Here is a 10,134-nt window from a genome sequence, read left to right as displayed (position 1 = left end):
CTTGAACGGATCATTATTGGAGAAAACAAATACCCCCTCCCCCCTAATGTTGATTTGCTAGCAATTTGTAATTTGGGTATCTCAGCATTCCTGCTAATCTCATTTGTTGACATTTTCAAAAGAGTAAATTCTGGTTTTTACCCTATTTCGACATTTTTTATACTAGTTACACATGTTTTATACTAGTTACACATTCCTGGTCCTCATGCTGCGTCGGATTTGCGTATAAGTACGTAGGCCCCGAGGCATTGCTTCCAAGCACAGCGAAAATACAAGCGTCCTTCCTTTAACAATGGCTCTGCTCAAGAACTTCGCCGCTTTCCTGTGCGTGATCCTGGCCTCGCTCGCCTTCGTCGCGCAGGATGCGCTCGCTGCCAGAGGTATCATCATCAACTCTCTGCCTCTCAGTGTCATCCAGTGTCCCTTTCCTCGTGTCTAATATAGCTGTAACTTAATCGGACTATTCGTGAACCTACAGCCGGTGCTTTGAACAACGTGAAGGGATACACGGTACCTACACGGGCAACCCAGGCGGCGGGTTACGGGAACGGGAAGTATCCATGATAAGCCGGACATGATGATACTTGGAGCACGGAAATGCAAATACGTACAGCAGACCATGAATAAATTGTCACCCGTTACTGGTATATCGTACTCTCTCTGATCCATAATAAGTGTCGCAGTTTGCTACTAGATTAGTTCAAACTTAATACAAAACTGCGACAATTATTTTACATCGGAAGGGAATACGTAAATCATAGTGAATGTTTCCCTTTCCAAATAAACAATTGTGGCGGCTTGTGTGTTTACAGCACGTCTTGTCTTAGTTTGGCCGATGTCGAGTCTGTTTGGGTTGCGTCCTAATAAGTCGTCAAGTCCCTGCAAGAACCAAGTCGTTATGTAGCAAGACGCTGAATGGGTCACGGCGTTTTGCGGCCGCGAGGCCCACTACCTTGTACCTTGAATGAATAATAGAAGCAGAAGAAAAGCCGTGAGAAGTTCACGCGGCGCAAATCTCTTCGTTCTTGTGTTCTGTGCTCTCTCTTGCAAGGAACTAGTAAGCGTGCATGTGCAAATGCATATCTCAATTAATATGACAAACATATGTCAGAATTAACATGCACATAAAGATATTTTGATTACACTCAAAAGTACTATTACAAATCAAGAAAACACTACAGGCCTAGTTTGGCAACATAGTTTTCTCAAAACAGTAGTAACCGAGAACCTCAGTACAATTAATTCTTCAGTTTTTAAAAACCACGGTTTTTTCAGTTTGTAAAAAAGTGGTGAAGATCTCTTTATTAAATACTACCAAAAAACCATGGTATTAGAGATACTATGGTTTATAAAACTATTTGTTGAAGCCAAACAGCTCAAAGTTTTGAAATCTGTGGTTTATGAGAAAACCATAGTATTCTCCAAATACTTAAAAAAAACTGAGCAGCCAAACACAACCTTAATGTATCATCGACTCGTCATGTGCATAGAGCCAAAACAATTATCCCAGTATTTCCTAATAAGGCTAATGAATTCACGTAAGTATCCGGAATGTTGTGTGCAGCTTCATTGTTGATGTAGTTGAGTAGGTGCACCAAAAATTGCTTCCTTATCTGGTCACCATCCTGAATGAAAATAGTAAGTCAATATTTTGGAGTTTTCGCATAGCAGAATGAAAAATCGTGAAACAACGAATATTGACCCTGCAAATTGGTTGATTTAGTTCTTTCGCATTCCATGAGTGCAATAAAATAAAAGCAAAATAATCAGACAAGTTCATGTAGATAAATGCATTATCATTATCTTGAGCGTTAAAAAAACTAAATAAGTTGCTTTAGTGGATTTCAAAGGTAGTCGCCTCTCTGTGCTTTTTGGAACACAAGCTGGTAATCGACGATGCCAGAGGAAAAAGAAACATCATTCCATTCGGGATTTGCTACTTGGAGTGCTTGCTTTAAGTAAAATGAGATGCACATCCTTCAGAGTTGGAACTCGGCAGGCATCAACTCTCTTGCACATCCTTCATAGTAACACAAGCAAGAAACTTAAGGATGAGAGAAGAAAAGAAAGTAAAACCAGAGCAGACATGTTGAATTAATTTGGAAAGGCTTATGCATCAGATTAATACTATAAACTCCATATACCAAGCATCATGCTGAAACCACAGTGAGTACTTACAAGTTTTTTTGATAACCGAGTACTTACAACAGCTTAGCATTAGAACATTGTACGCAATATCCCATTAATGTTAGAATTAGTATAAGGGAAGAGAAAATCACATCCAATCCCATAAAAGATTAAATTTGCTAAGTGCAATGTTTGAACTGACAGCAGCATATGATTATTCAAGAGGGACATCACTTTGCTAAACGAAAATTGTAAGTGATACAGAAAAAATAAGTATCAGAAATATGAATAGAACTATGCTACAATGAAATCAATGAAGCAAAAGCAAAGACTGCTTGTGAGCTAGTTCATTTATTAGCTGGTTCCTTACGTGCAGATGTATTCTCTTGAGAAACATGACACCTTAAAAAATACACAGGACACCTTATATTGAACTCAACAACAAAAGCTTGTGTTCTACTAAGTTCCTGTAGAGTTGTCCATTAACCTTAACATCATCAACATAACTTGGAAAATTAAAAATGTTACTGCGAGAGTTCATACTTCCATCTTGTGCCTCCTTTCTATTTCTCTACCATTGGGTACTCGAGCTTGAAGTTGATTCTACCTCCAACCTTTACTGGGACAAAAAATAAGACCATCTCATTGTCAAGAATTACAACAGTTCTCAAGTTCAACAACTAATTTCTCAGATTCATTACTCTAGTAATGGTTACTTTGCTCCTAAACTGGCAGTACTCCCAGTTTACATGTTTTGTTTGTATGTTCAGGATATTCGCAGTTTTCCTCATCCCACAACCGACTACATCTTCTTCATCATCACTAATTGTGGCTCCACAACCATCATTAGTATTTTCAGCAAGTAAAACTCCATCACGGTTTACCTTCAAAGTTCCTCTTTCAGGTCATTGTCATTCCCTTTGTTTTTATTTTGGTTCTTATTTCATCTCCTTTTTTTGAGAAACTTAATAGTATTCCTCAGCTTGCTTGGAGACAATATAAGAAAGCTCTCTACTTTCACCATCCCCCCTGATTTTGTCTCTTTCAGGCCACCATGGATGTAATATAGTCATTACCTTGATTTTTATTCTTCCTCCAGATTTAGTATTGCATGTAATACTTCCTCCATAGTTTTCTTTTGCATTTAGTTTCCTTGTAGCATCTTGTAGTCCCAAGCATTTCATCCGCATATAATTTCAGTAGTGTAACTGCCTTCTTGCACTTGAAAGAAATGTAAACACTCTGAAAGGCATTAAATTGAAATGTTATTAAATTCTGAACCGTTCAGTCACATCGCAGTAGGAAAAGTGATATGCAAATAAATAAACCCAAGTCAAACCAAAATGCATCCTCATTATAAGTGATGGCAACTCATATAGAGATAAGCAGTGAAGTTTCATATCGCTAACAAAAACCAAAGCGTTATCTTCTCTATTCAAGCTCCTACGGGAAATATGTACAAAACTCTTTAAGTGTTTTAGATATTTATTTAGCAATTGACAAGTAGAGGTTCTCAATTTTCTCAAACACACATAGTGTCAGTTTAACTCTCTACTCATTCTCACACATCGTCTATTTCAAAGATTGATCTCAAGCAGCAAATCTTTATCCCACCCAGTTTTTGGATGTTTGTAAAAATCAGCCCATAAGAGATTAAACATACGCAAAAATGCAGGTTATATGAGAGGAGTACTGGAAGTCCAAATTCTACAGAGAACTGTAGTTCACACTTGTCAAGTTTGCAAACGCATAACATCAGATGCAACACAGGTACAAAACAAAATATTTAAAACGGGGATTGTATGCACAACAAATGAGATCAGTGAGCACATGTAGCTCGATATTGCTACCTAGTTCGTTTGTGCTGTGTGGACTCCAGTTAAGTCGGCTCTTCTCCATCTACTGATCTACGCCGCAAGCACTAAACACGAGAAGTCACTCACAACATCATAAAGCATGGATCATACTCCCAAGTAAGCCAAGTTTCCTGCAGTGGTATGGCCTTAAGGTAAGACCAAAATAGAACAAAGAAAAGACGGATCCTATTAAAAACATGTATTTGTGATGACATGAAGTAGATATAAAATTATCGAGACAAAGTAGCAATGAGACCCTTGAATATATTAACAAGGAATAAAATGAAAAAGATCACAAATGAGGCTATAAAATAAAAAAACATTAAGTATAATACTTGATTCTTGACAGCAAAAAATGAGAAGGGAAGCAATAACTTGCTCCACATACTACTTTTACCCCCGAAGTGGTGAAGAAATGGGCATTCCTCCAATCTAACTTTGAGGAGTTTCTGTAAATATACATTGGAGCAGCATGTGCATAGCTTGAAACCAACTCATACATAAGCCTAAAAACAAAAATGTGGTGTGAACTATGGCATAAAAGGAAAGCAGGCAACCTCCTATATATTCCAATAGCAACCAAAGAGAAAGCCTAATCAGACACACAATTTACACTTTCACATCAAATATAGCAGTGAACCATCGGTATCATCCCCTCTCAGTGAAACGGAAGATGGGTATTTTCTATACACATGGAAGGATATGTATCAGAAATAGCATACCAAGAGATTGTCCTCACACGAGTAAACATACCATGAGGCTTGGTAAATGAAAAGAATAGCAATTTATTTCAGGTATGAATTAATAAGATTTTGATGCCAAATTAGACTTAACGTGCAGTACATAATCTTATGGATTGAACGCATTGCAGAATGTTATTAAAAAATTGAAACAATATGAAAGAGCTGACCTTCACGAAATCCCAGCCCCTCCAATACTTTGATCACCTCCTGGTTTACATCCTAAATCTTTACAATACATTCAATTTCCACAGCCTGTCCCACCTCCAGGTGGAACTGCCTGTAATTCTTTCTTGTCAAGTACTCTTATATTAGTTTACAGAGGGAGTACTTGCCATCTCTGCAGCTCTTGGTCCTGTTCATCTCCAGTAGCGAACTAAGATGCGAAATCATAGGAGGACTGCTCGGCGACGGCAGCGACCGACCGAGGGCGCATGGAGTACTTGCCATCGCGGCGGCCGTGACTTAGCCACGAACCTGTCGGAGGGCCGTGGGAACAGCGTCCTGACGCAGGAGATGGAGACGGTGGGTGCTACGCTGGGGCTCGGCACCAACGAGCAGCCTGGATCTGAGAGCGGGGGTGTGGTATTGAACATGCGAACAATTAAACAAAAAATGGTCACTGCAACCAGAATATGGGCGGAAGGCACCTGTAGGGTGGACTTCAGGCGGCGCCTATCCGGGAGGCGCCTGGAGGTCGCGTCTGTACGGTGGAGCGTGGGCGCGGCGGTCGGCGGTCCGGGCGGCGCGTGGAGGACGCGTCCATGTGTCTGGAGGGTGGGCGCGGTGGTCGGCGGTCCGGGCGGCGCGTGGAGGACGCGGCCGTGCGCCTGGAGCGTGGGCGTGGCGGTCGGCGGTCCGGGTGGCGCGTGGTGGAGGCGGCCGTGCGCCTGGAGCGTGGGCGCGACGGTCCGGCGGCGCGTGGAGATGGAGGCAGAGGTGGAGGCTGTGGGGAATAGGTGGGGCGAGGCGTGTGGCGTGGTCGAGAGACGGCGGCGGTTTGGTTTTGTTCGTGCGTAGACAAGGAGAGGGTTAACGAAATGGCAGGGTGGGTAATTAATTAAAGTAATGGCATGGTGGGTAATTAAAGCATCAAACACGTTTAGTTTGATGGGGGTGTAGACCATCAGATCGTAGAATTTGATGGATAGGATGAATTAGTTCTTCGCCCTCTCTTCCTTTAATAGGGGTAATAGATAATACTGGTTTCAAGTGTCTGCGTTAGTCTTGACCTTGTGTGATTGTTGTCTCTCACAAGCAGATCCTTTTAGTTTTTTAGATTTTGATGCTCTACATGGAAATATAATTTATAAAGTTTGCATTACCGGTAAAGTTTTGTTCTTGAACGGGTCATTCAAGAAAAGAGATGTATATTGGCCTCAAGGAATGTGAAGTGAGATACATAGTATAAGCCATCACACTAATGTCGATTTGCTAGCAATTTGTAATTTCAGTACCTCAGCATTCTCCCTTATCTCGTTTCTTGTCATTTTCAAATTGTGTCTCTCACCTAATGGCGTGAAATGTGTTCAATTTGCTGATGCAATTTCAGGCGAATGCTATATGTATACTTCGTTACTTCCTATTTAACAACAGTATAGAAGACCCCACAAATAAAAAAAATAGCACTGCAGAAGACATAACACTCTGTTTGGATGTCTGTATTGAATTGACTTGAATACCAATTCGGCAAGGAAATTGAAATGGGCATGAATGTGAATTCGTTTATTTGGTTTTTCATTGAATTGACTCATGGAATTTCAGCAAGCTTTCAATAGCACTAGTAGAAAAAAAGCCTTTAGTCCCGGTTCATAAAGGGCCTTTAGTCCTGGTTCATGAACCGGGACTAAAGGGTCGGTACTAAAGCCTCCCCCTTTAGTCCCGGTTCTAACTGGAACCGGGACTAAAGGCCCTCCACGTGGCCGCTGCCTGGAGGTCCACCTTTAGTCCCGGTTGGTAACACCAACCGGTACTAAAAGAAATTTTATGGTTTTTTTTTGAATTTTTTTGAATTTTTTTAGTTTCAAATTTCTGAATTATTTTAACCTCTAATCTCTAATCACCCCTCATCACTGCTCAATTTAACTTTTAATCTCTAATCACCCCTCATCATTTCAAATCATCTAACATCCTGAACGGTCACCCATCCTGTCACTACTCCAGCCTGAGCATGCTTAACTTCCGGGTTCTATTCTCCCTCGTTTTCAAGTCTGCACTTGTTGTTTTCCTGACAATAGTAAGATGCCAATCCTATTAACCCTCAGGAATTTAGCTTGAGCATGAAGTCACACATTTCACTGTTTGAGTTTGAAACTATTGTTTTAAAATCAATAATTATTTAGTAACACTAATATTTTTGAATAAGTAGTTTGACCATAGTTGACCAAAATTCAAAAAAACTGAAATAATTATTTAGTAACACTAATATTCTTGAATAATTATTTAGTAACACTAATACTTCTTGAATAAGTAGTTTGACCATAGTTTGACTAGATTTAACAAAAATTCAAAAACACTGAAATTTGAGCATAACTTTTTTTCCTTTTAGAATTTGAGGATTCTAAAAAATTGCAAACAGGTCGTAGGCGGTCTCCATCGGATGCGGATTTTCGTTCCGAACATTTTGATATATTATACGTTTTTTCCGACATCGTATGCAAAAGTTATAGCCGTTTTACATTTTCCCTATATTTTTTGCAAAACATGTCCAAATTTAAGTTTTTAAATTTTCCTAACTAGTAGATGTAGTAATATAACTACCTCTCGAAGGATTTTATTTTTTGAAGTTTTTATCATTTTCTTTTGATTTTTTCAAAACAAAAAAGGCGATCCACTGGGGGGTAGAGTTTGAAAATGGGACCTTTAGTCCCGGTTTGAGACACAAACCGGGACTAAAGGGCATCACACCCTTTAGTCCCGGTTCGTGTCTCAAACCGGGACTAAAGAATCTTTAGTCCCGGTTTGAGAGACAAACCGGGACTAAAGGGCATCACACCCTTTAGTCTCGGTTCGTGTCTCAAACCGGGACTAAAGGGCTCAGGTGAACCGGGACTAAAGCCTTAGCCGCACGAACCGGGACCAATGCTCACATTAGTCCCGGTTCGTGACTGAACCGGGACTAATGTGAATATTGCCCCGTGACCAAAGCCCTGTTTTCTACTAGTGTAGCAAAATTTGTTTGGATGGCAAACCCTGCGATTACATGGTTAGACGAGTATGAAGATTATGAAGTTGGAATGTGACAAACTTTCAGCGGCATTTTATCTGTATTTGCAACAAAACAATACTTAAAAAGTATGCTCATAGGATAAAAAGGTACATAGAACAAACTTCTCAACACCATTTTCTTCACAGATGAAAATCAATTACCCTCCCGCAAAAAAAAATCAACTGCATAGAATCTGTGCTACCTTCTAGCATAATAGTATAGAAATATAGTGTTGCGAATAACGGTATAACGGTATAGGAATATAGTCGTTACAAATGATGAGTACATATTCTACCAGGGTACGTGCCCCTCTAGCCGGATTTTTCTGTTTTTCCTTTTCCAGTCTTAAGTGTTTTGGCATATAAGTACAATTTGTTTGTTCACACCCTTTGATCAGTCCATTCAAAGTGGACAAACGGTGTTGAATTATGGAAATTCCTTTGAGGTAAACACTAGCATTTCACCTATTCCTTTGGGAATTTGTTGATGTCTCTCTAAATATGGCGTCTACCAAAATTGAAAAATAAGCTTTACCCAAGTCAGATATGTAGCGAGATCATCGTGGTGCGGCCGCTGGCGATGACGATGGATCCAGTGGTGGATTTGGCGGCGCGTTGAATTCTCTGCTGGCCTTTGTTGGGCTAGAGCACCGTCACGAGGGGGTGGGCTTTGGGCCCAGTGGGCATGCGGCCCATGACTTGGTTTTAGGAGTAGTCCGTCGGGCGCTCCATTTCGGCGCCCCCAGCGCCGCTCACCTAAGTTGGTGCTCGAAGGCGATCGCTACTGGGCCGGCCCAGCATCACTAGCATCCAGCGAGAAAAAAAAATTGCGAGATGTGGGGATCAAACTCGCATGTCATCGTCGACCCAATTAGCGCAATAACCACTGCACCACGATGACTTTCATGTATTATATCCGAAAGGAGCGCAATTTGACCCTTCTTGTTAGTCCAATTATAAATTATTTGAAAAATAAAACTTATTTTTGAAAATTAATTCACAAATTCTAGAAAAGTTCCTCAATTTTTAAAAAGATATTAATTTTGAAAAATGTTCACGAATTTGAACAAAGTTCACCGGATTTTGAAAAAAGTTCACTGGATTTTTCAAATGAGTTCACAGATTTGGAAAAAGTTAATCGATTTTGATTAAAAAGTTCACCAATTCAAAAAAAAATTCATCAAATTTGATTTTTTCAAAAATTTGAAAAACGTTCACTTGATTTGGAAAAAGGTTCATGGATTTGAAAAGGTTCATCCATTTTGTCATCAATTTTGATTAAAAATGTTGCGCATTTTGAAAGAAGGAAGAAAAAAGGAACAAGAAAAAAAGGAAAAATAAAAATGAAAATGAAACATAAAAAAGGAAGAAGGAAGAAAAGAGAAAAGAGAATGTAACAAATCACATCACTTTAAATGTCTAGGTGGCTACTGTCGGCAAGTCGTGTGTTCGGGTCACATGCACGCTCTTGTTTTTTGTAGTTTAAAACAAAAAAATGAAAGGATAAACGGGCTAGCCCAACATGGCATTGTAGTGTGCGCCGGTTGTGGAAAACACTGTAATGGGCGCTAAAGGCACCTACTCTACACAAGAGTAATAGGGTTTGCCCAGCCTGCCACAGAAGCTCCAATCAAAAAGGTGTCTAGCAGTTTAGAGATGCGCGTTGACCAAATAATACCCAAGACTCTTTTAGTACCATGGCACATACTCCGATAACACATCAATGTCAATCACTCCCACAACTAATCTGGCAACCCCATTTGCCCGAGAGAACGACATATCTACCTACTCACTTTTACCAATCAACATTCTGATGCTCCAAACCACCATGAGGTGGCTACTGTAGGAAACTGTAAACCGCAAGTCGTGTGTTCAGGTCACATGCATGCTCTTCTTTTTTGCAGTTTAAAACAAAAAAATGAAAGGATAAACGGGCCAGCCCAACATGGCGTTGCAGTGTGTGCCGGTTGTGGAAAACACTGTAATGGGCGCTGAAGGCACCTACTCCACACAAGAGTAATAGGGTTCATCCAGCCTGCCACAGAAGCTCCAATCAAAGAGGTGTCTAGCAGTTTTAGAGATGCGCGTTGGCCAGCCCAACATGGGGTCGGTCTAGGCAACGACACGTGACCCTAGGGCTGTTGGGGAACGTAGTAATTTCAAAAATTTCCTACGCACACGCAAGATCATGGTGATGCATAGCA

The 10,134-nt window shown here is 40.4% G+C and overlaps 1 long non-coding RNA gene across 5 annotated transcripts; it reads right to left on the bottom strand.

Moving 5' to 3' along the window:
- Positions 1-603: 603 nt before the first annotated feature.
- LOC123189712 (uncharacterized) lies at positions 604-5,719 on the bottom strand. Of its 5 annotated transcripts, none has more exons than XR_006495962.1 (5): positions 3,978-5,719; positions 3,204-3,369; positions 2,671-2,746; positions 960-1,625; positions 604-879 (listed from the first exon to the last, which is right to left on the bottom strand). It is a non-coding gene; the product is annotated as an uncharacterized lncRNA (long non-coding RNA). The 5 variants fall into 5 exon arrangements; XR_006495963.1 differs by lacking the exon at positions 604-879 and having other exon boundaries at positions 1,120-1,625; positions 3,978-5,291; positions 5,374-5,719; XR_006495964.1 differs by lacking the exon at positions 604-879 and having other exon boundaries at positions 1,120-1,625; positions 3,978-4,129; positions 4,894-5,028.
- Between the last annotated feature and the right edge of the window lie 4,415 nt (positions 5,720-10,134).

Source organism: Triticum aestivum, chromosome 2A, assembly GCF_018294505.1.
Source record: "Triticum aestivum cultivar Chinese Spring chromosome 2A, IWGSC CS RefSeq v2.1, whole genome shotgun sequence".
In the NCBI taxonomy this organism is placed as follows: domain Eukaryota; kingdom Viridiplantae; phylum Streptophyta; class Magnoliopsida; order Poales; family Poaceae; genus Triticum; species Triticum aestivum.
The sequence above is the reverse complement of the archived record's forward strand: the minus strand, read 5'-3'. Positions and strand labels throughout refer to the sequence as shown.